Source organism: Pristiophorus japonicus, chromosome 9 (assembly GCF_044704955.1).
Source record: "Pristiophorus japonicus isolate sPriJap1 chromosome 9, sPriJap1.hap1, whole genome shotgun sequence".
NCBI classification, from domain to species: domain Eukaryota; kingdom Metazoa; phylum Chordata; class Chondrichthyes; family Pristiophoridae; genus Pristiophorus; species Pristiophorus japonicus.
The window spans coordinates 141,352,912-141,374,918 of record NC_091985.1 but is presented as its reverse complement, the minus strand read 5'-3'; the positions used below and the strand labels follow the sequence as shown (position 1 = coordinate 141,374,918).

The window sequence follows — 22,007 nt, the reverse complement described above, 5'->3', positions numbered from 1 at the left end:
CCACTGTGAAGACCGAAGCAAAATAATTGTTTAAGGTCTCAGCCATTTCCACATTTCCCATTATTAAATCCCCCTTCTCATCTTCTAAGGGACCAACATTTACTTTAGTCACTCTTTTCCGTTTTATATATCTGTAAAAGCTTTTACTATCCGTTTTTATGTTTTGCGCAAGTTTACCTTCGTAATCTATCTTTCCTTTCTTTATTGCTTTCTTAGTCATTCTTTGCTGTCATTTAAAATTTTCCCAATCTTCTATTTTCCCACTAACCTTGGCCACTTTATACGCATTGGTTTTTAATTTGATACTCTCCTTTATTTCCTTGGTTATCCACGGCTGGTTATCCCTTCTCTTACCGCCCTTCTTTTTCACTGGAATATATTTTTGTTGAGCACTATGAAAGTGCTCCTTAAAAGTCCTCCACTGTTCCTCAATTGTGCCACCGTTTAGTTTGTGTTTCCAGTCTACTTTAGCCAACTCTGCCCTCATCCCACTGTAGTCCCCTTTCTTTAAGCATAGTACGCTCGTTTGAGACACTACTTCCTCACCCTTAATCTGTATTACAAATTCAACCATACTGTGATCACTCATTCCGAGAGGATCTTTTACTAGGAGATCGTTTATTATTCCTGTCTCATTACACAGGACCAGATCTAAGATAGCTTGCTCCCTTGTAGGTTCTGTAACATACTGTTCTAAGAAACAATCCCGTATGCATTCTATGAATTCCTCCTCCAGGCTACCCCGTGCGATTTGATTTGACCAATCGATATGTAGGTTAAAATCCCCCATGATTAATGCCGTTCCTTTTTCACATGCCTCCATTATTCCCTTGATTATTGCCCGCCCCACCGTGAAGTTATTATTTGGGGGCCTATAAACTGCGCCCACCAGTGACTTTTTCCCCTTACTATCTCTAATCTCCACCCACAATGATTCAACATTTTGTTCATTAGAGCCAATATCGTCTCTCACAACTGCCCTGATATCATCCTTTATTAACAGAGCTACCCCACCTCCTTTCCCTTCTTGTCTATCTTTCCGAATCGTCAGATACCCTGTATGTTTAATTCCCAGTCTTGGCCACCCTGCAACCACGTTTCTGTAATGGCCACCAAATCATACCCATTTGTAATGATTTGTGCCGCCAACTCATTTACTTTATTTTGAATGCTGCGTGCGTTTAGGTAGAGTGTTTTAATAATAGTTTTTAAACCTTGATTTTTAGTTTTGACCCCTCCTGCAGCCCCTTTACATTCAGTGGTCCTTTTTGTTTTTTGCCTTGGGTTTCTCTGCCCTCCACTTTTACTCATCTCCTTTCTGTCTTTTGCTTTTGTCTCCTTTTTGTTTCCCTCTGTCTCCCTGCATTGGTTCCCATCCCCCTGCCATATTAGTTTAACTCCTCTCCAGCAGCACGAGCAAACACTCCCCCTTATTTTGCTTTATTTTGCTTCAGTATTCACCAGGAAGATACAACAGGTGGACATGACATTGGATGACGAGATTAGTAATGAGATAAGTACATTTAAAATAAAAAGAGGGGATATATTAAATCAACTAATCAAACTCAAAGAGGATAAAACCCCTGGTCCGGATGGATTGCATCTATGCATTTTAAAGGAATCTAGGGAAGAGATAGCAGAGGCATTACTACTCATATTTAATAACTCATTAGAAAAAGGTGTAGTACCAGCGGACTGGCAGATAGCTAACTTAATACCTATATTTAAGGGAGATTGAACACGTCCAGGGTATTATAGACCTGTCAGCTTAACATTGGTGATAGGAAAAATAATAGAATCCCTACTGAAGGAGAAAATAGAAGAACATCTAGAAACTAGCAATATAATTTGCCCAGAAATTGCGGTCGGAGGCTTCCTGCGGGCGGACGCCTCTGACCAAAACTTTTTTTAATGAAAGTACCTGGTGATCCCGGAGGAACGTATACTTGCGGTCTGAGGCCTCCATTCGCAGTGCAGTGTATGGGCTCACACATCCCAGGAACGTAAGAGCAACCTGGGATCATGTGGACCCGGACCACTAATGAACATGGAATATTCGCATAGATAATAATGGGAATTCCGTTTATACGAGCTCCCATTACTATCAATGAGAATACAGCAAAACGCAGAAACACAACACCATAAATAAAAAAAACACCTCACATATTTAAAATTAATTGAAATTGAATTTAATTAAATGTTTTAGATTTTAAAAAACGTTTTTGGTTTTTTTTTAATATATATGTTTAAATAGGGGTAAAAATAACCTTACCTTAATGGACAGGGTTTTTCATATAAAAATTAGTGCTAAAATTTAATTTTTCTATCTTTTAAAACTTTTATGCTGGTAAAAGCAGGTAAAAGCAGGCGTATAGCCTGCTTTTACCAGGCATACCCAAAACTCTGCATGTGAATGTGGTTCTCCCGGGGATGCATGCGATCTGTCAAAAGACATTTGGAGGGTGCGACTCTAGGTGGGGTAGAGGAACAAAGGGATCTCGGAATACAAATACACAAATCACTAAAAGTTTCAACACAGGCTAACAAGGCCAGAAAAAAGCAAACCAAGCACTAGTGTTTATTTCTAGAGATATAAAATTGAAAAGTACGGAAGTTATGGTAAACCTGTATCGAATCTTGGTAGACACACTTAGAGTACTGCGTACAGTTCTGGTCACCATATTATAAAAAGAATATAGAGGAACTGGAGAGAGTGCAGAGAAGATTTACAAGGATGATACCAGAAATGCAAGGGTATACATATCAGGAAAGAATGAACAGGCTGGGTCTCTTTTCTCTTGAAAAAAGAAGGCTGAGGGGGTGACTTAATAGTGGTCTTTAAAATAATTGAAGGTTTTGTTCGAGTGTTTACAGAGAATGTTTCCACTTGTGGGGAAGAGCATAACTAGAGGCCATCAATATAAGATAGTCACCAAGAAATCCAATAGGGAATTCAGCAGAAACTTCTTTACCCAGAGAGTGGTGAGAATGTAGAACTCGCTACCACAGAGTGGTTGAAGCAAATAGTATAGATGCATTTAAGGGGAGGCTAGACAAGTATATGAGGGAGAAGGGAATAGAGGGTATGATGATAGATATAGATGAGGAAAGACGGGAGGAGGCTCGAGTGGAGCATAAATGCCGAATGGCCTGTTTCTGTGTCGTACATCCTATCCTATGTGATGAGAGTTTAGCCGTCAGATGTCAGTGAAAGTTTACAACCTCCTATTGCTGTACATCACTAGAAATAGGAGAGTTAACAGTAAATCTTTTTAGGTTTATTGTCATGCTGTCTTCTTCCTGCATTAACTGTTTCAAGGCACATAGTGGAAATGTGGAATTTTGTAATTTAATTATATAGCACAGTTTTTCTGTGTTTTTTACTAAATTATCTAAAATGTACATTCATCTCTACTTTATGAAAATGTACATTCACGCAATCTATTTTATGAAACCATTGTAAAATTTGATCGCACAGTTCTTACAGGAGCAATACATTGATAAAACAATATTTCTTAGCATTTTCTTAGCATGACTGGGAGAATGTAATACATTCTTTATGAACACATAACAAAGTTTCAGATATGTCCAGATTAGTCACTAAATGATCTGAAATGTATTTTGTGGTAAAATATTCTTATTAACACATTAGGCGTGACACAATTAACTGGTCATGACTTTTTGCAGAAACAAAACTAAGTGAAGCCATACACTTTGGGCTGACTCTTTATCCATCTCATTATGAGGAATTCGACTTAATTTGGTTCAATTCAATTCAACCTGATTCACTTCAATTCGGTTAAGTGCAATTCAGTTCAGTTCAGCTCAGTTCAATTCAGTTCAATTCAATTCAGTTCCATTCAGTTCAGCCCAGTTCAGTTTATCTCAGTTCAGTTAATTAAAAAAATCTGCTCAAGATATTACAGATGCCACAAAGAAGACCCAACCCCTTTTTCAAATAGATCCAAAAGGAACAACTTTTCTCTGCACTTTCTGGTCCTGCAGTGTTAAAGGGGGTTACAGTATAAATGTTGTTAAATGCATCTCTCACATACTTAGTCAAGTAAATAAAGTAATTTATTGTCATACAGTTTGCTTTTTTTATTAGAATTCCATTGGCAAGCAAATTGCTAGGCAAGACATTTAAGTGCATTACCTATAGTCTCAAAGCCAACTGCTATAAAACCAGATTCCCTGCTGCCACCTTCAGTAACTCAGTCTCGAGAATTTGAGTAGTTTTTTTCTCAAGGTTTAGTGCCTAAGGCTCTGGGGGTTTTAACACATTTGTTATAATTTGTTCAAATTTATTAAGAGGTGTTAAATTGCAGCACATGGAATGAAACCTAAAATCAAGTTCTTTTCTTTTTAAATTATGGCTCATATATCTAGCAACACTGTTAAAACCGCTTTTCACTTTCTTACAATGGCTGGAATTTATAGAGTACCATGAGCGAAGCTGGAGAGCATAGTATTGGAAAACAACACAGCATGCAAGAATAACTTCAGATGTAATGGAATTTAACTGTTTGCAGATCAGTGGGAATAGTTCCATTTCCGAGAAATTTGCTTTTTGTCTGCACAGATTTTTAAGCTAAGGCTGCACTTATCAGCTACGATGCAGAAGGAACTAGGCCCCAATTCGAATTCCAAGTAGATTCCAATAGGCTATTTTGTACTATTTGAGCTTCACATCAGTGAGAGTATAACTCCAGTTCAGGGTGAAGTTGGGGATAAAGAAGTGCTTAAGCTGTCCTTTCACTTTCGTAGGCACTTCCTAAGCCTAGCACAGTGTCTCTTCAATGTAATGAGAAAGTAAGGCTGCTGCCCGCTTCTTCCTAATATAAAAAAATAGCCACTGGGGGTGCAGAGCTTGGCTCATGGATGTGATATAACTGCAGACTAAAGAGTTTAGATCTGTGATGGTTAAAAATAAAATCATTGAATATAGGGAAAAGGGGAAATGGAAATTATTTCTTTCTACGTGACTGTTAAACCTCCAGTAAAAGTAAAATCAGAATTATTTCCTACTAGCAACTACTTTAAAAAATATTTCAATTGTATAGTTATAAATAGGTTTTCTGTTTTTTCGAGCCCTTTTTCTTGAATTCAGAAATAAAAATTATGACATTAGTTGCAAGTAAATACACGCTTCTTCAGGTCCAAACCAAAACAGAATGTTCATAATCAGATAATCTTATGTTTGGCAGCAGATATTTGGAACACACAAATCCAGTACCTTAAGTAAATCATATAAGTTTACAACTATCTTCACCAGTACAATGCATCATTAACTATACCCTGAGCACATCTTCACCCGTAGACTTTCGTTTGAAATCTTGGAAACCTCGATGCTGTGCATCAGTATGAGGTGATAAAGTGCTCCTTGTGTCAACTGGGGATAATGACTGTGAGCATCATGGGTAATGCTCGATAGGGACTGCCTAATACTATACTAGAACTGCAGTATGATGATGTTGACATTCCCAGATTTTATCTAGTTTAACCCTAACTAACCTTGGGATTCAGTTTTCAGGGGGCAATCAACAGTTGTGTGCAAGCTGAATGGAGTCGAATATAGATCTGATCACCATGACCTTACCAATAAATATCAGTGCAAATAAATAAAATATAACGTCCATATCTGATAAAGCAGTAGAACCATTATAACCTGATCCATATCAATAATTAACATCTGTATTATGAACTATAATTATTGACGATGTAGTTTGCAGAACAACTGTAAGCTTCAGTGAGCTTTAATTTAAAAAATCACATTTTATTCTGGGTGTAATCATTTTAAAAATATTGGTCCCATTTTCATACAATCTTGGATTCCTACAACACAGAACGAGGTAATTCAGCCCACTGTGCCTGTCTGTATTGGTTCTTTGAAGGAGCTACCCAATAAATCCCACTCCCTTGCTCTTTGCCCTTAGCACTCCAAATGTTTCCTTTTCAAGTATTGTGGGTGGAATAATATTTTATTTATTTCCAGCTGGATGGGGCTCCCCTCACCTAATTCCATTCCTATCTACCCAGTCATAGCCACAGAATCACTTGCAATGGCTTCTCTTCCTGCTCCTGCACCGCGATCTCTGATGTCCCCCAAGAATCTATCCTTGGCCCCCTCCTATTTCTTCGATGGTATGAGACATGAATTGGCAAGAATAGACTGGCAAATGATACTTAAAGGGTTGACGGTGGATAGGCAATGGAAATGGCAAACATTTAAAGATCACATGGATGAACTTCAGCAATTGTATATCCCTGTCTGGAGTAAAAATAAAACTGGGAAGGTGGCTCAACTGTGGCTAACAAGGGAAATTAAGGATAGTGTTAAATCCAAGGAAGACGCATATAAATTGGCCAGAAAAAGCAACAAACCTGAGGACTGGGAGAAATTTAGAATTCAGCAGAGTAGGTCAAAGGGTTTAATAAAGAGGGGGAAAATAGAGTATGAGAAGAAGCTTGCCGGGAACATAAAAACTGACAGCAAAAGCTTCTATAGATATGTGAAGAGAAAAAGATTAGTGAAGACAAACATAGGTCCCTTGCAGTCGGATTCAAGTGAATTTATAATGGGGAACAAAGAAATGGCAGACCAATTGAACAAATACTTTGGTTTTGTCTTCACGAAGGAAGACACAAATAACCTTCCAGAAGTACTAGGGGACCGAGGGTCTAGTGAGGAGGAACTGAAGGCTATCCTTATTAGGCGGGAAATTGTGTTGGGGAAATTGATGGGATTGAAGGCCGATAAATCCCCAGGGCCTGATCGTCTGCATCCCAGAGTACTTAAGGAACTGACCCTAGAAATAGTGGATGCATTGGCAATCATTTTCCAACAGTCTATCAACTCTGGATCAGTTCCTATGGACTGGAGGGTAGCTAATGTAACATCACCTTTTAAAAAGGGAGAGAGAGAGAGAGAGAAAGCGTTAATTATAGACTGGTTAGCCTGACATCAGTAGTGGGGAAAATGTTGGAATCAATTATTAAGGATGAAATAGCAGTGCTTTTGGAAAGCAGTGACAGGATCGGTCCAAGTCAGCATGGATTTATGAAGGGGAAATCATGCTTGACAAATCTTCTGGAATTTTTTGAGGATGTAACTAGTAGAGTGGACAAGGGAGAACCAGTGGATGTGGTGTATTTGGACTTTCAAAAGGCTTTTGACAAGGTCCCACACAAGAGATTGGTGTGCAAAATCAAAGCACAATGTATTGGGGGTAATATACTGATGTGGATAGAGAACTGGTTGACAGACAGGAAGCAGAGAGTCGGATAAACGGGTCCTTTTCAGAATGGCAGGCAGTGACTAGTGGAGTGCTGCAGGGCTCAGTGCTGGGACCCCAGCTCTTTACAATATACATCAATGATTTAGATGAAGGAATTGAGTGTAATATCTCCAAGTTTGCAAATGACACTAAACTGGGTGGTGGTGTGAGATGTGAGGGGGATGCTAAGAGGCTGCAGGGTGACTTGGACAGGTTAGGTGAGTGGGCAAAAGCATGGCAGATGCAGTATTAAGTGGATAAATGTGAGGTTATCCACTTTGGTGGCAAAAACGCGAAGACAGAATATTATCTGAATGGCGGCAGATTAGGAAAAGGGGAGGTGCAATGAGACCTGGGTGTCATGGTTCATCAGTCATTGAAAGTTGGCATACAGGTACAGCAGGTGGTGAAGAAGGCAAATGGTATGTTGGCCTTCATAGCTAGGGGATTTGAGTACAGGAGCAGGGAGGTCTTACTGCAGTTGTACAAGGCATTGGTGAGGCCTCACCTGGAATATTGTGTTCAGTTTTGGTCTCCTAATCTGAGGAGGGACGTTCTTGCTATTGAGGGAGTGCAGCGAAGGTTCACCAGACTGATTCCTGGGATGGCTGGACTGACATATGAGGAGAGACTGGATCAACTGGGTCTTTATACATTGGAGTTTAGAAGGATGAGAGGGGATCTCATAGAAACATATAAGATTCTGACGGGACCGTACAGGTTAGATGCGGGTAGAATGTTCCTGATATTGGGGAAGTCCAGAACCAGAGGACACAGTCTTAGGATAAGGGGTAGGCCATTTAGCACTGAGATGAGGAGAAACTTCTTCACTCAGAGAGTTGTTAACCTGTGGAATTCCCTACCGCAGAGAGTTGGTGATGCCAGTTCATTGGATCTATTCAAGAGGGAGTTAGATATGGCTCTTATGGCTAAGGGGAAGGGGTATGGAGAGAAAGCAGGAAAGGGGTACTGAGGGAATGATCAGCCATGATCTTATTGAATGGTGGTGCAGGCTCGAAGGGCCGAATGGCCTACTCCTGCACCTATTTTCTATGTTTCTATGTTACCTACGTGCTGTCCCTTGGCATCATCATCTGAAAACACAATGTCAGGTTTCACATGTACGCTGAAGACATCTGACTCTACCTCACCACCACCTCTCTCAACCCCACCACTGTCTCTGATTTGTCATGGTGCATGTCTGACATCCAGTATTGGATCAGCAGAAATATCCTCCAATTAAATATTGGGAAGACTTAAGTGTAGAGCTCCCTGTAATGTGTGCAGGCTTGCACTGCTCCCCCGTGGGAACCCATGCAGCCAGCTTGCCGGCATTTCAATGTCCAATTTGAGCCAGAGCTGAGCTTCCAACCACTCACCTTCTCCATCACCCAGACCGTCTACTTCCACCTGCATAACATAACCTGTCTCCACCCCTGCCTCAGCTCATCTGCTGTTGAAACTCTCATCCATGCTTTTGTTACCTCTATACTCGATATTCCAACGCTCCCCTGCCCGGCCTCCCACATTGCACCCTCTGTAAACTTGAGCTCATCCAAAACTAAGCTGCCCATATTTTAACTCACACCTAAGTCCCGTTTACCCATCACCCCTGTGCTCACTGACCTACATTGGCTACAGTGGTGAATGACGGCCATGGGCAGCATGCTGGCCCCGACCTGCGAGAGATCTTCAGCGGCGGGTCGGGGCCATAAAAGGAGCGGCGAGCGGCGGCCATGGGCAGTGTGGTGACATACCACTGCAAGGTATAGCGCAAGCTGATGCAGGAGGGCGATGGCAGCAAAGAGGGACGTCATCAAGGTCCAGGTCGGTGATTGGAGCTTGAGCAGGTACAACAGGAGCAGCAAGGTCTGGGTGAAGGAACGGTGAGAGATTGTAGAGAGACGTGATCGGGGCCAAAGAGAGGTGCGAGTTCGGGGCCAGAAGAGCCGAGGGCCCAGGGGCAGCTTGGGACAGCCCACACTGCGCTATATGTGCGACTAGGCCCGTGCAGCAGATCAGGTCTCCAGTCGTCTTTGGTTAATCCTTGCCACTGGGCCAAGACCTAGCTCTGTCAAACTCGTTTGGTGGCTGGTGTGCAACGACCACCACATGTTTAAAAAAATCCACGTACAGGCATCTTCCACCCTACACTATGTAGTTCAGGACCTGGAATGTTAGGTCCTTCATTGAAACACCTGTGAACTCATCCTCATTTCGAGAGACTGCCTATGATGATGATGATGATGACATTGGCTCCCAGTTCAGCAATGCATCGATATAAAAATGTTCATCTTTGTTTTCAAATCTCTCCATAGTCTTGCCCCTCCCTATCTCTGTAATCTCCTTTAGCCCTTCAACACTCCGAGATCTCTGTGCTCCTCTAATTCTGGTCTTGTGCCCACCCCTGATTTCCTTCACTCCCCCATTGGTGGCCATGCCTTTAGTTGCCAGCGCTGGAATTCCCATCAAAAACCTCTCCGTCTCTCTACCTTTCTCCCCTCCTTTAAACCGACCTCTCTGACCAAGCTTTTGGTCACCTGTCCTAATATCTCCTGATGTGACTTGGTGTCAAATTCTGTTTGATAATCGCTCCTGTGAATAACGAAGGAAAAAAATGCTTGGTTTTATATAGCGCCTTTCAAGACCACTGGACGTCTCAAAGTGCCTTACAGCTAATGAAGTACTTTTGGAGTGTAGTCACTGTTGTAATGTGGGAAATGCGGCGGCTCCCACAAACAGCAATGTGATAATGACCAGATTATCTGTTTTTGTTATGTTGATTGAGGGATAAATATTGGCCAGGACACCAGGGATAACTCCCCTGCTCTTGGGACATTTTACTACCTTAAAGGTGCTATATAAATGCAATAAATGTTATATATTCATTTTCCTTTTGAAAGTTACTATTGAATCTGGTTCCAACACCCTTTCAGGCAGTGCATTCCGGATTCTACCAATTCGCTGCATAAATAAAAGAATGCGCTTATTTGTACTGCAAAAATGGCCAGGCTCCACCCATTATTTCTGATTGGTCACCTTGGTGGATGCATTAAATTTCACAGGAATATGTCACTGGACCTGCCCATCTCAAGATCTCACTGACTTTGCAAATTGTAACTCGATCCACTTTGACTTCCCAGAAGACAGCAACTGAACTGCCTTACCCTACTCAGTCCAAGTGCATGCCTCCCCCAGCCGAAGTGCCTTACCCCAGCACAAGTACATCCTCACCCCTGCCCCCCCCACCCCCCCATAGATGGGGCATTGTGTACGGATTGTTAACAGGTTTATTGAGTATGAAGTGAATAACGACAGTGTTGTGACTTCTGGATAACATTCACTCCAACGATGTCCCTTGTAGGAGGTTGGAAGAACGTGATCTGTCTTTCCTGAGTTCCCTCTCTCCCCTCGGATCCCCCCGCCCCCGTGTCTCTCTCTCCTTCCCAGCCTCTCTCTCCCAGCGCCCCCTACCCTCTTTCTCTCCCCCCCCAGCTTCACACTCTCTCCTCCCCCCAGCTTCTCTCTCTCTCTCCCCCCCAGCATCTCTCTCTCTCCCTCCCCAATCTCTCTTTCTCTCTCCCCCCAGCTTTTTTCTCTCTCCCAGGCCTCTCTCTCTCCCCCAGCCTCTCTCTCTCTCTCTCCCCCCCCAGCATCTCTCTCTCTCTCCCTCCCCAACCTCTCTTTCTTTCTCCCCCCAGCCTTTCTCTCTCCCCCAGGCCTCTCTCTCTCCCCCAGCCTCTCTCACTCTCGGCCCCAAGGCCCTCCGACTCCCGCCGCCACCACCGCTGCTCGGGACAAACGGCTCACAGGAGGCTCGGGGCCCGGTCGGAGGCTTGGGGCTCACAGCTCAGCGGGAGGCCCAGTCAGCCGGAGAAGCAGGCTCGCAGAGGAGCAGCACCCTCCTGCCGCCATCGGGTGCAGGCAGGCCGGGGGGGGTGGCAGAGAGTCAGAGCCTCAGGTCCTGCTTCTGGCACCACGTGGATGGAATGATTCGGCCGGGAGGCCGGGGGGGGGGGGGGGGGGGGGGCGGGGGCAAAGCTAGACAGGGGGCGACGCTTATCGCCTGTCGGTCAAAAAAGTGCAGTACAAATAGTTAGTCCCTAAAGAAAATTCTCTCCATCTCTCCTCTGGTCCTTTTGCCCCATTTTCTCCCCATTGTCAGCCCTCTACAGCTGCCTCCCATCGATACTCTATTAGCTAAGATGGTAGAAAGATTGGAACTATAGATATTTGACAGTTATGACAACCAGTCAATTATAAACCAACACAAGTTGCCTTTCTGAAGGAGGTGCCAGGAGACAATTTATCTTGCTAGTTTTTCCTTCTTCAGGAAATGAGGAGAGGACCAGTTTGCAGCTGAGCACAGACTATCTTCTAAGATGGACGCAACTGGATCACATAGCAATACCTTTATAACCAAGTCTTGGAAAGAACTCCGATGATTTTTTTAAATCAAGCAACATGTTTAGATTCTGCAGTGTTGTTTGTTTGAGTCTGTAAATAAAAATGGTTGTGGTCTTTTCACTACAATGTAACACTGTCTACAAAGATTAAATTTATTTTTACTCCTTTAAATTTATGACAGGACTGGGAAATGAAAACAAAATTGGTTTGTGTTTGTTTAATAACGCAAAACTTTAAAAAAAAAAGTACCCTCCAACAACCTAAATACTGTTGCTATAGAAGAGGCAACTGCTACATAGACACTTTCCTGGACTTGTTAGATATGTCAAGTGTAAAGCTGGCTTTGCATGCATTTGGATATATGAACAGTTAAACAAAAGCACATTTGTCTATAAGCAAAACACCAACTGAAAAATCAAATGGCATTAATAATTTCAGTCTCATTTTCAATGTTGTAACAAAGTAAATTATCGTCTATGTGGCTAAAAATGGTTGGCAGTGCAAAACCAGAATAATTCTCTAACTTGAAAAGGTCAGAACTACTTTTTTTTAGTTTTGAGAGGACTGAATAAGGTAGATGTAAGCAGCTTATTTAACTTGGATTATGAACATAGAACTGGAGGATATAAGTATAAAATTGACATGCCTCAACTGAAGCTAAAGGTGAGGATTTTCCCCTCACAAAGTAGTGGGTTTGTGGAATAAAGTCACATGCAATATCGTTGAAAAAACAATTGGAGTTCTGAAGCAGCGCTTCAGATGCCTGGACCTCTCTGGAGGCAGCCTACAATACCACCCTCAGTTCACTGTGGTGTGCTGCATGTTGCACAACTTAGCTATCAAGAGAGGACAGGAATTGCCAGATGGGACTGCCAGTCCATCTCAGGAAAGAGGGGAGGCGGAAGAGGAGGAGCAGGAAGAGGAGGAGGAGGACCTCGAGGAGGACAATCTGCCTGGCGATGAACCCATGCCACCACCGCCCCCTCACCCCTCCGACACCACACCACAGGAAAAGCCCCGTGGTAGTTACGCAACTGAAAAACTGTTGCGTCAGCAGCTCATAAATGAATGCTTTGCTTGAACGGTGATAGTTACGTTTCATCCATGCCTGGCCATAGTTTGCAACCCTTGTATTGATTGTTAACCTTCAGTTTGTAAAAGTGAGTGAGACACTGCACAAGAATTGTAAGTGTAATATAATTCTTTATAATTTAACAAAATTGCAAAAACCTTTTTTAGAAAGTTATAATTAAATAATTGTTGAAGGAAAAAAGCAACATAATTTTAAATAAACAACCAATTAACAGAGACAAACATTGAAAACATTTAAATAAACTAGAAACATCCATAACCCCCCCCCCCCCGCCACAGTCAACAATTTTTGAACAGCAATAAAAAGTAACATTAACACCCGCAGCCCTCTCCCTCCCCAACAGTCAACAATTTTTGAATGGCACTTAAAATAACGTTAACACCCATACTCCCCCCCCCCTCAAAAATTCTACCTGCGGTCACCGTTCCCTCCGCCTTTACGCCTCCCCCCCCCCCCCCGACCTTTACACACCCTTTCCCTTTCTCTTTGCCTCTGCTCCTACCCACATTTACACCAAGACATTGTGCAGCAGGGCACCTCGAGCGCTGCTGCTGTGGGGTGGGGGTGGAGGAGGGGCTGGGGGGGTGGGTCGGTGACAGTGGCAGCATCATTTCTTGGGATCCCGGAGAAGAATCAGCATCTGAAGACCTGTCTTCAGAGTCAGAACCAATTGCTTCCTCCTGACTCTCACCTGCCAGCATAGGTGGTACGGCACTGACAGAATTGGCGGTTCTCCGCATCACCGCCATGTGCTCCAAATGATGAGCTGAAAGCGTGGCAATGTTGCCGGTTAACTCACCTATCACCTGGAGGAACTCTTGACCAATGTCAACGCTCACCCTAGACAGTCTCACCATGTCCAGGTCGATGTCTGCCTGTCTTTGAGCCTGCCTACCTTGCCGAATCAACCTCCGCGGTGTGCCCTGCTGCAAGTTGCTTGGTCCCGCTACTTTCTCGGAACCGAATCCTGCTGGAATGTTTGATTTGGATGAGGAAGAGGTGGCCGCAGGTAGATTGGAACCGTAAGTCCCCGACTCCCCCTCTTCCAGATGTTGTGTGCTTGCGCTGGCTTGAGGCTCATCCAGACAATCCTCCTCCTCCGTGGTCTCCCCTCCGGTGGTGAGCGCCACTTGCAGCAGTATGGGCGACGCTCCAGGGGCTCCTCAGGTCTCCAATGTGCCTGGACAACTAGAAAACATAATATGAGAGGCTAATAGAAGAGGAGGGGAGGGCCAGGATGACATGAGAATGCTTACGCTGCGCAGGCATATGTAGAGGAGCAACACGACTGCATTCGATATCAACGAGAAATGTTACATTTAATTAACATAAACAGAATGTACAGAAACTGCATGGAATTATAATAAGATTTAATTACCCCAGAATTAATTACATTACATTACATTACATCATTACATGACTGACCTGCCGCCACAAACGGATCTGCAACACCTCAGGTGGCCGAGCGATTATGTGCCCCTACGAGGGCTGCGGCCCGCTCCTCGAGATCAATTAATTCAACCAGTTCTGCCGGCCCTCCTCCCATGGGCCGACGCTACGCACGATTGGAAGATATCTGCTTCTGCAAAGGTGACAACAGCATGGTATAAGCTAATTGTCCAGGTACTAGTACGGAACACACAGATAGACATCCACAATTAGCCATCGCCAATGCTTTTCATTAATGTCCCATTAATGTTATATGTTATATGCTAATACCGTTAGGATGCAATTGATGCATGATGATCACATCTAAGTTCAGAAAAGCAATGTAATAAGATCGTGGACAGGAAGAAATGCGAGACACCCAACTTACCAAGCTTAATTACAATCTGGGAGATTTACATTTTAAGTAATGAGTCAGTGCATGATTACAGTTATTAAAGTTATTAAAGTTAGTACTTACTCTCGCAGACGCAACAAGGTCATTCCAGCGCTTGCGGCACTGTCTCGGCTCCCGATAATCATGAGCGGCCGACGACACCACCTCGGCAATCTCCGTCCATATTCGCTGATAAACCCTGGGGGGTGGTTTCCCTCGCCCACCCCGGATCAACTGGCTCCACCTAATCTGTATCTCGTGAACCAAGGCAGCTTGGGCCTCATTGGAAAAATGCTTGGCCCTCTTCCTCCATCCCACCTCAGCCACCTCAGCCATGTCGCTCATCACTCCCTCCTCAATATCCATTGTGAATGTATTTAAAATTGGTAATAAGGTTTAAAATGTCCAATAATCTGCTCAGTCACTCTCTACTTGCTCTCTGTGTCTGTCTCTCTCTCTCCCCCCCCTCCCTTCCTCTTCTGCACCTGCGCAGGTGATCCCTGACCCCCTGTACAGCGGGAAAAGTAAAGTGCAGAAAGAAAAAAAAAATCATGTATGCGCAGAGCAGCCATTATTAGGGACGCTGGCCTTGCACGACGAAAAAGACCAGTACCGCCCACATGCTACCGCTACTGCCACTACCCCCAAAAAAAGCCGAAACTAGTGGTTTTGAAAATGGACGGTACTCCGGCGGTTCTCAAAAGTGAGACAGCCACTATCGCTGGAAATACTGCCCAGATATGGGTAGTAGCGATAGAAGCAGAAAGTCTAGCCCTACAGCTGTATCAATTAACACCTTTAAAAAAAAAGCCCGCTGAATATCTAGCGCAAAATGGATTGATGACTATAAGGAAAAGTATTGATAGGCATAATCAATACTACATGGAACATGATGGTGCCTAAGCAGCAATGGGAATGTTATGGGGTCTTACTTGGTTTAACTTTTGGGAACAGGGAGAAACTTGCAGGACTTTTCGTCTAGAGAATAAATGGGTTTGATGGAGCCTGTGATAGACAACTTGTATACAATATGTAAAGGAATAGCTTGATGTGTCAAATGGCCTTTTCCTTGTTCTGTGATTTGTGAAATGTTCTGATTTTGAACAAATTCAATGGGTTAGGAATAGGCATAAAATCAACCAGGGGACCCCAATCATATTAAACTAGTCAAATGTGCTAGCTGCAGGACTGAGCTGAATGTATTAAAGGCAGTATTACCAGGAAAGCAAACAGCATTCACAAGGATTGTTTTATGTAGTCATAAGTTAATATGGGCACATGGCCGGCAATCAGCAGTTAAATGTGTATCCCTCATTATGCATGCATAATATTGAGTTCTTGATGTGGATTTGGCATTCACGTGGTCTTAGTCATAAAGACATATGCAAAAATGTCAATTTCCATTTTTTGGGGGACGGCTGTAAACTTGTAACTGTAGTTGCGTGTTATCCTAGTCCCTTCTATTCAAAATGACATGGAAACCTAGATTGTCAATGTATAATCTCAGGTCAAAATCAAATAAGCAATATTGTGGTTGACTACTTCAGGATCTCAGAAAGATTTTTTTAACGCATTGAGTTAATATCATAGAGATAGGCTTGTTTTCAAGTCTTCAATTTCATTTATTCCACGCAGTCTGAATATGCTGCAAGCTGTGATTGCCAATTAGGTTTCAGGCAAACCAAGATAATTGTAGCACCAACGTGCTACAATTATATACAAAGTTTTGAGCTGGATCAACTAGAAAGGATACATTTTTTCACAGAATAAAGATGAGAAGCTGCCTCAGCACTAGGCTTCACAATTCTCTCCCTGGACTCCTCCAACTCTCTACTTCCCTCCTTTCAGCCTTGGGTTAGTAGTAATATTCTCACCTCTGAGTTAGGAGAACGTGGATTCAAGCCCCACTCTCGGAGCTGCGTACATAATCTATGGTGATGCTTCAGTGCGATATTGAGAAGGTAGTGAATTGCCAGAGGCGCTGTCTTTCAGATAAGATGTTAAACCCTATTTGCTCTCTTAGGTGGATTTAAAAATCCTATGGCACTATTCCAAGAAGGGCAGTAGAATTTTCTGGGTGTCCTGGCCTATATTAATACCTCAAAAAACAGTTTATCCAGTGATTAATCTTACTGCTGTTTGTGGGTCTTTGCTGTGTGAAAATTGGCTGCTAATTTTGCCTACAAAACAACAGTGATTAACAAAAATACCAGCATACGAACAATGACAGACAGGTAAAGATCATGTGGTCCACCGATCCTGTCCCACACAATGGCGATACCTTGTTATCACAACATATACACTCCACCAAAACCATGTGATCTCCTGGGAGAGGCAAAAAAACGGATTTAAAAAACAGGCCAATTTGGGGGGAAAAATCTGGGAAATTCCTCTTCGACCCATCTAGGCGATCAAAACTAGTCCAGGAGATCACTCTGGCCTTGACTAATACATTGATTGTAAGGGACAATAAAATCTTAGAATCTTACAGCACAGAAGGAAGCCAGTTGACCCATCTTTGAAAGAACTGTCCAATTTAATCCCACACCCCAGCTTTTTCCCCATTACTCTGCAAATTAGTCTTCTTCAAGTCCATGTCCAATTGTCTTTTGAATGTTCCTATGGGATCTGCTTCCCCTACCCTTTCAGGTAGTGTGTTCCAGATCTTAACAACCCTCTGTGTGAAAAAGATTCTCCTCATTTCCCCAATAGTTCTCTTGCCAATTATTTTAAACCTGTGATGTCTGGTTACCGACCCATTTGCCAGAGGAAACAGTTCAAACAACAAAAACAACAACTTGTATTTATATAGCGCCTTTAACATAGTAAAACGTCCCAAGGCGCTTCACAGGAGTATTATAAGGTAAAAATTTGACACCGAGCCACATAAGGAGAAATTAAGGCAGATTACCAAAAGCTTGATCGAACAGTTAGGTTTTAAGGAGTGGCTTAAAGGAGGGAAGAGAGGTAGAGAGGTGGAGAGGTTTAGGCAGGGATTTCCAGAGATTAGGGCCTAGGCAACAGAAGGCACGGCCACCAATGGTTGAGCGATTATAATCAGGGATGCTCAAGAGGGTAGAATTAGAGGAATGCCAATATCTATGGGGTTGTATGGTGGAGCAGATTACAGAAATAGGGATGGGCAAGGCCATGGAGGGAGGGATTGGCATCCTACTTGACATCCTGAGAATGTGAAAGATGTTGTCTAAGTGGAAGTTCTTTTTCTACTAAAATCTCCACAAAATCTATCTGGACATGATTTGGTCCCCTAATTTCTCTTCTCATCCATTTGATTTCTGTAAAGCACCAAGGGTCTTTTATTGGGTCATGAATGCTATATAAATGCAAATTATTGTTGTGAAAAATTTTGAATGGTTTAGATTAGCCTTAAAACAATGAAATTAGAAATAGAACAGATACAGAATAGGAAATGAGAAATGAAGAAACTAGGTTTGACAGGGTGAGCACAATTAAGATTTCAATGAGAAGTGTATTTGGTATTAATTTGAGTTGTTTAGGGTTGATAATACAATAATAAAGCTATTGATGATGCTTGAGCCACTCCACTAATATTAATATTATTTTCAGTGCCACAGTATATAGGACAACCCTTTTCACAACTGGTTGGCCCAAGATGACAGGAATTTCACTGAACTTCATGGTAGGCAAATTGGAACCTGAACAGTCAGATAAACGACTGTGCTGAGGATCAAGAAGTGTTAGAAGTGTTCCAAAACACACCTGGTTATAATATCAATCTTAACATGCATTCTTGTGGTTAAAAGTCTTTCAATAAAAAAATCTTAATTTTCTATTCGAAATATGGTAATGCAGGTTTAACTTTTAATAACGTAACGCTTATTCACAGTAATTGATAGTGCAAGTCACAATATGCAGGAAGAGGTGATATACATTTTGCTAGCATATGATTCGCCTACAATCAAAAATAATTTGGTGTTGCAGTTATGCTGCAGATAGTGGTCTCCGAATGATAGCTATAGATTGTGATGTTCAACTGGCAGTCCCAAGTTGTAGTGCCAGCAGTATCTCACATTAATGACATTTTATAGCACAGAAGAACGCTATTCAGCCCATCGTGTCTGTGCCAGCTCTCTGAAAGAGTTATCCACTTTATTCCATTCCATGGCCCTTTATTTCTATGCCCTATTGAATTTCTATTTTTCAAATATTAATCCCATGTAAAATCAACAACAAGAAGTATTTATATAGCGCCTGTAACGTAGTAAAACATCCCATGGCGCATCACAGGAGTATTATAGGAGAAAATAAAATTGACACTGAGCCACATAAGGAGAAATTATGGCAGATGACCAAATTGGTCAAAGAGGTAGGTTCTAAGGAGCATCTTAAACGAGGGAAGAGAGGTAGAGAGGCGGAGAGGTTTAGTCAGGGAGTTCCAGAGCTTGGGGCCTAGGCAACAGAAAGCACGCCCACCAATGGTTGGGCATTATAATCATGGATACTTAGGAGAGCAGAATTAGAGGAACGTAGATATCTCGGGGAGTTGTGGGGCTGGCTGGGATTACAGAGATAGGGAGGGCAAGGCTTTTCTACTCCTTTTAAAATATACTATTTAACGATTGTTGTGACCTTATTCCTCCTCCTAAAATAAATCAACTTACATTTCTACACATTAAATTTCACCTGACATCCACCTGCCCAACCTATTAACCTGTCTATGTGCTCCTGAAGCTACTTACCGTCTTTGTCATATTTAAATACGTCCTTATTTGTGCACATTTTGATATTGTGTCCCCCAAACCCCCTACCTGATTATTTTTAAATATCGATAAGAGCAATGGTCCCATCACTGACCTGTGGAGAGTATTACTGCTCACTTTGCTCTCGTCCAAGAAAGATCTATTAACTATTACTCTCTATTTTTTGACCCCTAATTTACTTCCTAGCCATGCTGCCACATTTTATTCAATACTGTGTGCTTTCATTTTAGCAACTAGCCGTCTATGCAGCACCTCATCAAGCACCTTTTGAGAATGCACATATACAACTTCCACTGCACTCCATTCTTTCCTCAAAGAACTTCATTTAATTCATCAGACTTGACTTGACTTTTACAAGTCTGCCTGGCTGTCCTTAATTAACCCATGTCTTTGTAGGTGAGTATTCATTTTATTCTGTATTATAGTCTCCAGAAACTTATAAACTACTGATTAGTCTGACTGGTCTATATATTCTGGTTTTATCCCTTTCTCCATTTCTGAACAGACGTCTTACATTAGAGGCCCTCTAGTCCTCTAGCACAACTTCCATGTCCAAAATATTTTGAAAGATTGTGCTCAGAGCTTTTGGTATTTCCCAGGTGACATTCAATAGCATTTTAGAAAGAAAGAAAGAGAAAGAAAGAGAGAAAAAGAGAGAAAGAAAGAAAGAAAGAAAGAAAGAAAGAAAGAAAGAAAGAAAGAAAGAAAGAAAGAAAGAAAGAGAAAGGAAGAAACAAACAAAGAGAGGGAGATAGAGAGACAGAGAGAAAGAAAGAAGGAAAGAAAGAACAAAAGAAAGAAATAACTTGCATTTATATATCACCTTTCACACCCCCAAATGCTTTACAGCCAAATAACTACTTAAAAAAAATGTAGTCACTGTTGTAATGTAGGCAATTTAGCAGCCAGTTTGCGCACAGTAAGGTCCCATAAATAGCAGTGTGATAATTACCAGATAATCTATTTTTCTTTAGTGATGTTAGTTGAGAGATAAATATTGACCAGGACACCAGGGAGAATTGCCCTGCATGCAACCAGAACCCTGTGCTTTTTTCAATTTAGGTCCCACCATTTTTTTTTCTGTGCTACTTCCTTATCAATAGTTATCCTATCGAATTCCTCCACCTCTTCATCTTGCACTCTCTCATTCTAACTACCATAGTCTTCTGTGAAAACCTAAGCAAAATATTAATTTAGTACCTTTGCTATTGCTTTGTCTAACATAAGAAGATTTTGTTTTTCATCTTCAATCAGCCCTACCCTTTCTTAGAACATTATTTTATTTTTTGTGTGTTTATAAAATCCTTTACTAGTTCTGTTTTGTTACCTACCAGTCTTTCTTCATACCCATAACTTTGCCTTTATGATCTCTTTTTGTTTTGACTCTCTAATTTCTTAACTTTCCTTAAAAGCATCAACAAATACATTTATAAAGTTCTCAGGATGGGCTGCTGGGTATGTCGTCACATCTTTAATTTTATTGTGCTTGCAATTTAGATTGATGAGCTCACACTGCTTTGCAGTGACATAAACATGGCAGCATAATTGCTTAAAATAATGACTATACATAATGTAAGCAACACTATATAAGTGATGGAACTGTCTCAGAGAATCAAGAAAAAAGCCACTGATTGAAGAATGAGGTCATAACCTGGGTGCTTCCATTAAGCACCTTTGGAAGCATAATGGAAGCACCTTTCCTTAATTCCTTCAGTACTTGTACAAACATGTCATAACTCTTCTATCATTCATTCAAAATGCAGGGCAAAAGGCACAGAAAAACCCACCTTAAAATCTACTTTTCATAGCAGCAACTGATAATCTCCCCCTCCTCCCCCACAAGTAGTCTCGGTCAGTCATGTCTTGGTGGATTCAAGCACTACGGTTCATGAGCAATGGGCCATGCATGATAGAGAGGTGATATTTTTCAGTATAAATTAAATGTGAACACATGGTTGGCCCGAAATTCACTGTCCCCGAAGGGACGGCTACCGCGGAGTTTGGGCGGTCGATCGAAAAAATCGATTGGCCGCCACGGGCGGGTACTTTTTCCTCCCCGAGTCATATTCAGCTCGGGGAGGATTTGAGCGGAGTTCACTTCACTGGAAACGGCACGGTGAAGCCGCTGTAAAAGAAGGTTTCCAGCATGCAGGCCGGTGGTAAGGGACTACCACAGCTAAATTCACCGAAGAAAAGGTAGGACTTTTCCCGGCAGTGCTCCCGCGAGGTTTTCAATGCCGTGCTCAAACGCGACACTGCTGGGGCCCTTTGATAGGTAAAACGTTTTTATTACTTATTATTGTTTTTATTTCATTTTCCAGCATGCATCCGCAATATTTATCTTTTGATATAGTTTTATTAATTATTAGTGTTTGTATTTCATTTTCCAGTATGTGCAGTATTTGTCTTTTCATATAGTTTTATTAATTATTAGTATTTTTATTTCAGTTTCCAGCATCCACAGTATTTAACTTTTCATATAATTTTATTAATTGTTTTGGCTCCATTAAACCTGCTGAGTGCTGCTCAGAGGTTTGCACATACCCCTGTACTTTTGTACAACTTTCAGGTATGACTCTTTAGTGGAGTCCTGTGGGCTGCAGAGAACTGCCTGGGAGGGTTCACCCTGAGGATGGGAGGAGTGTTGGGAGGGCGACACCTGGTAC

At 42.1% G+C, this 22,007-nt stretch overlaps 1 long non-coding RNA gene across 2 annotated transcripts in view; it reads left to right on the top strand.

Moving 5' to 3' along the window:
* The window catches only part of LOC139273245 (uncharacterized), a 29,244-nt gene extending 17,473 nt beyond the window's left edge, over positions 1-11,771 (top strand). For both annotated transcript variants that reach the window (XR_011595046.1, XR_011595045.1), the window contains one exon: positions 11,611-11,771. This is a non-coding gene — a long non-coding RNA (uncharacterized lncRNA). The remainder of the gene's footprint in view (positions 1-11,610) is intronic.
* The last annotated feature ends 10,236 nt before the right edge of the window (positions 11,772-22,007 follow it).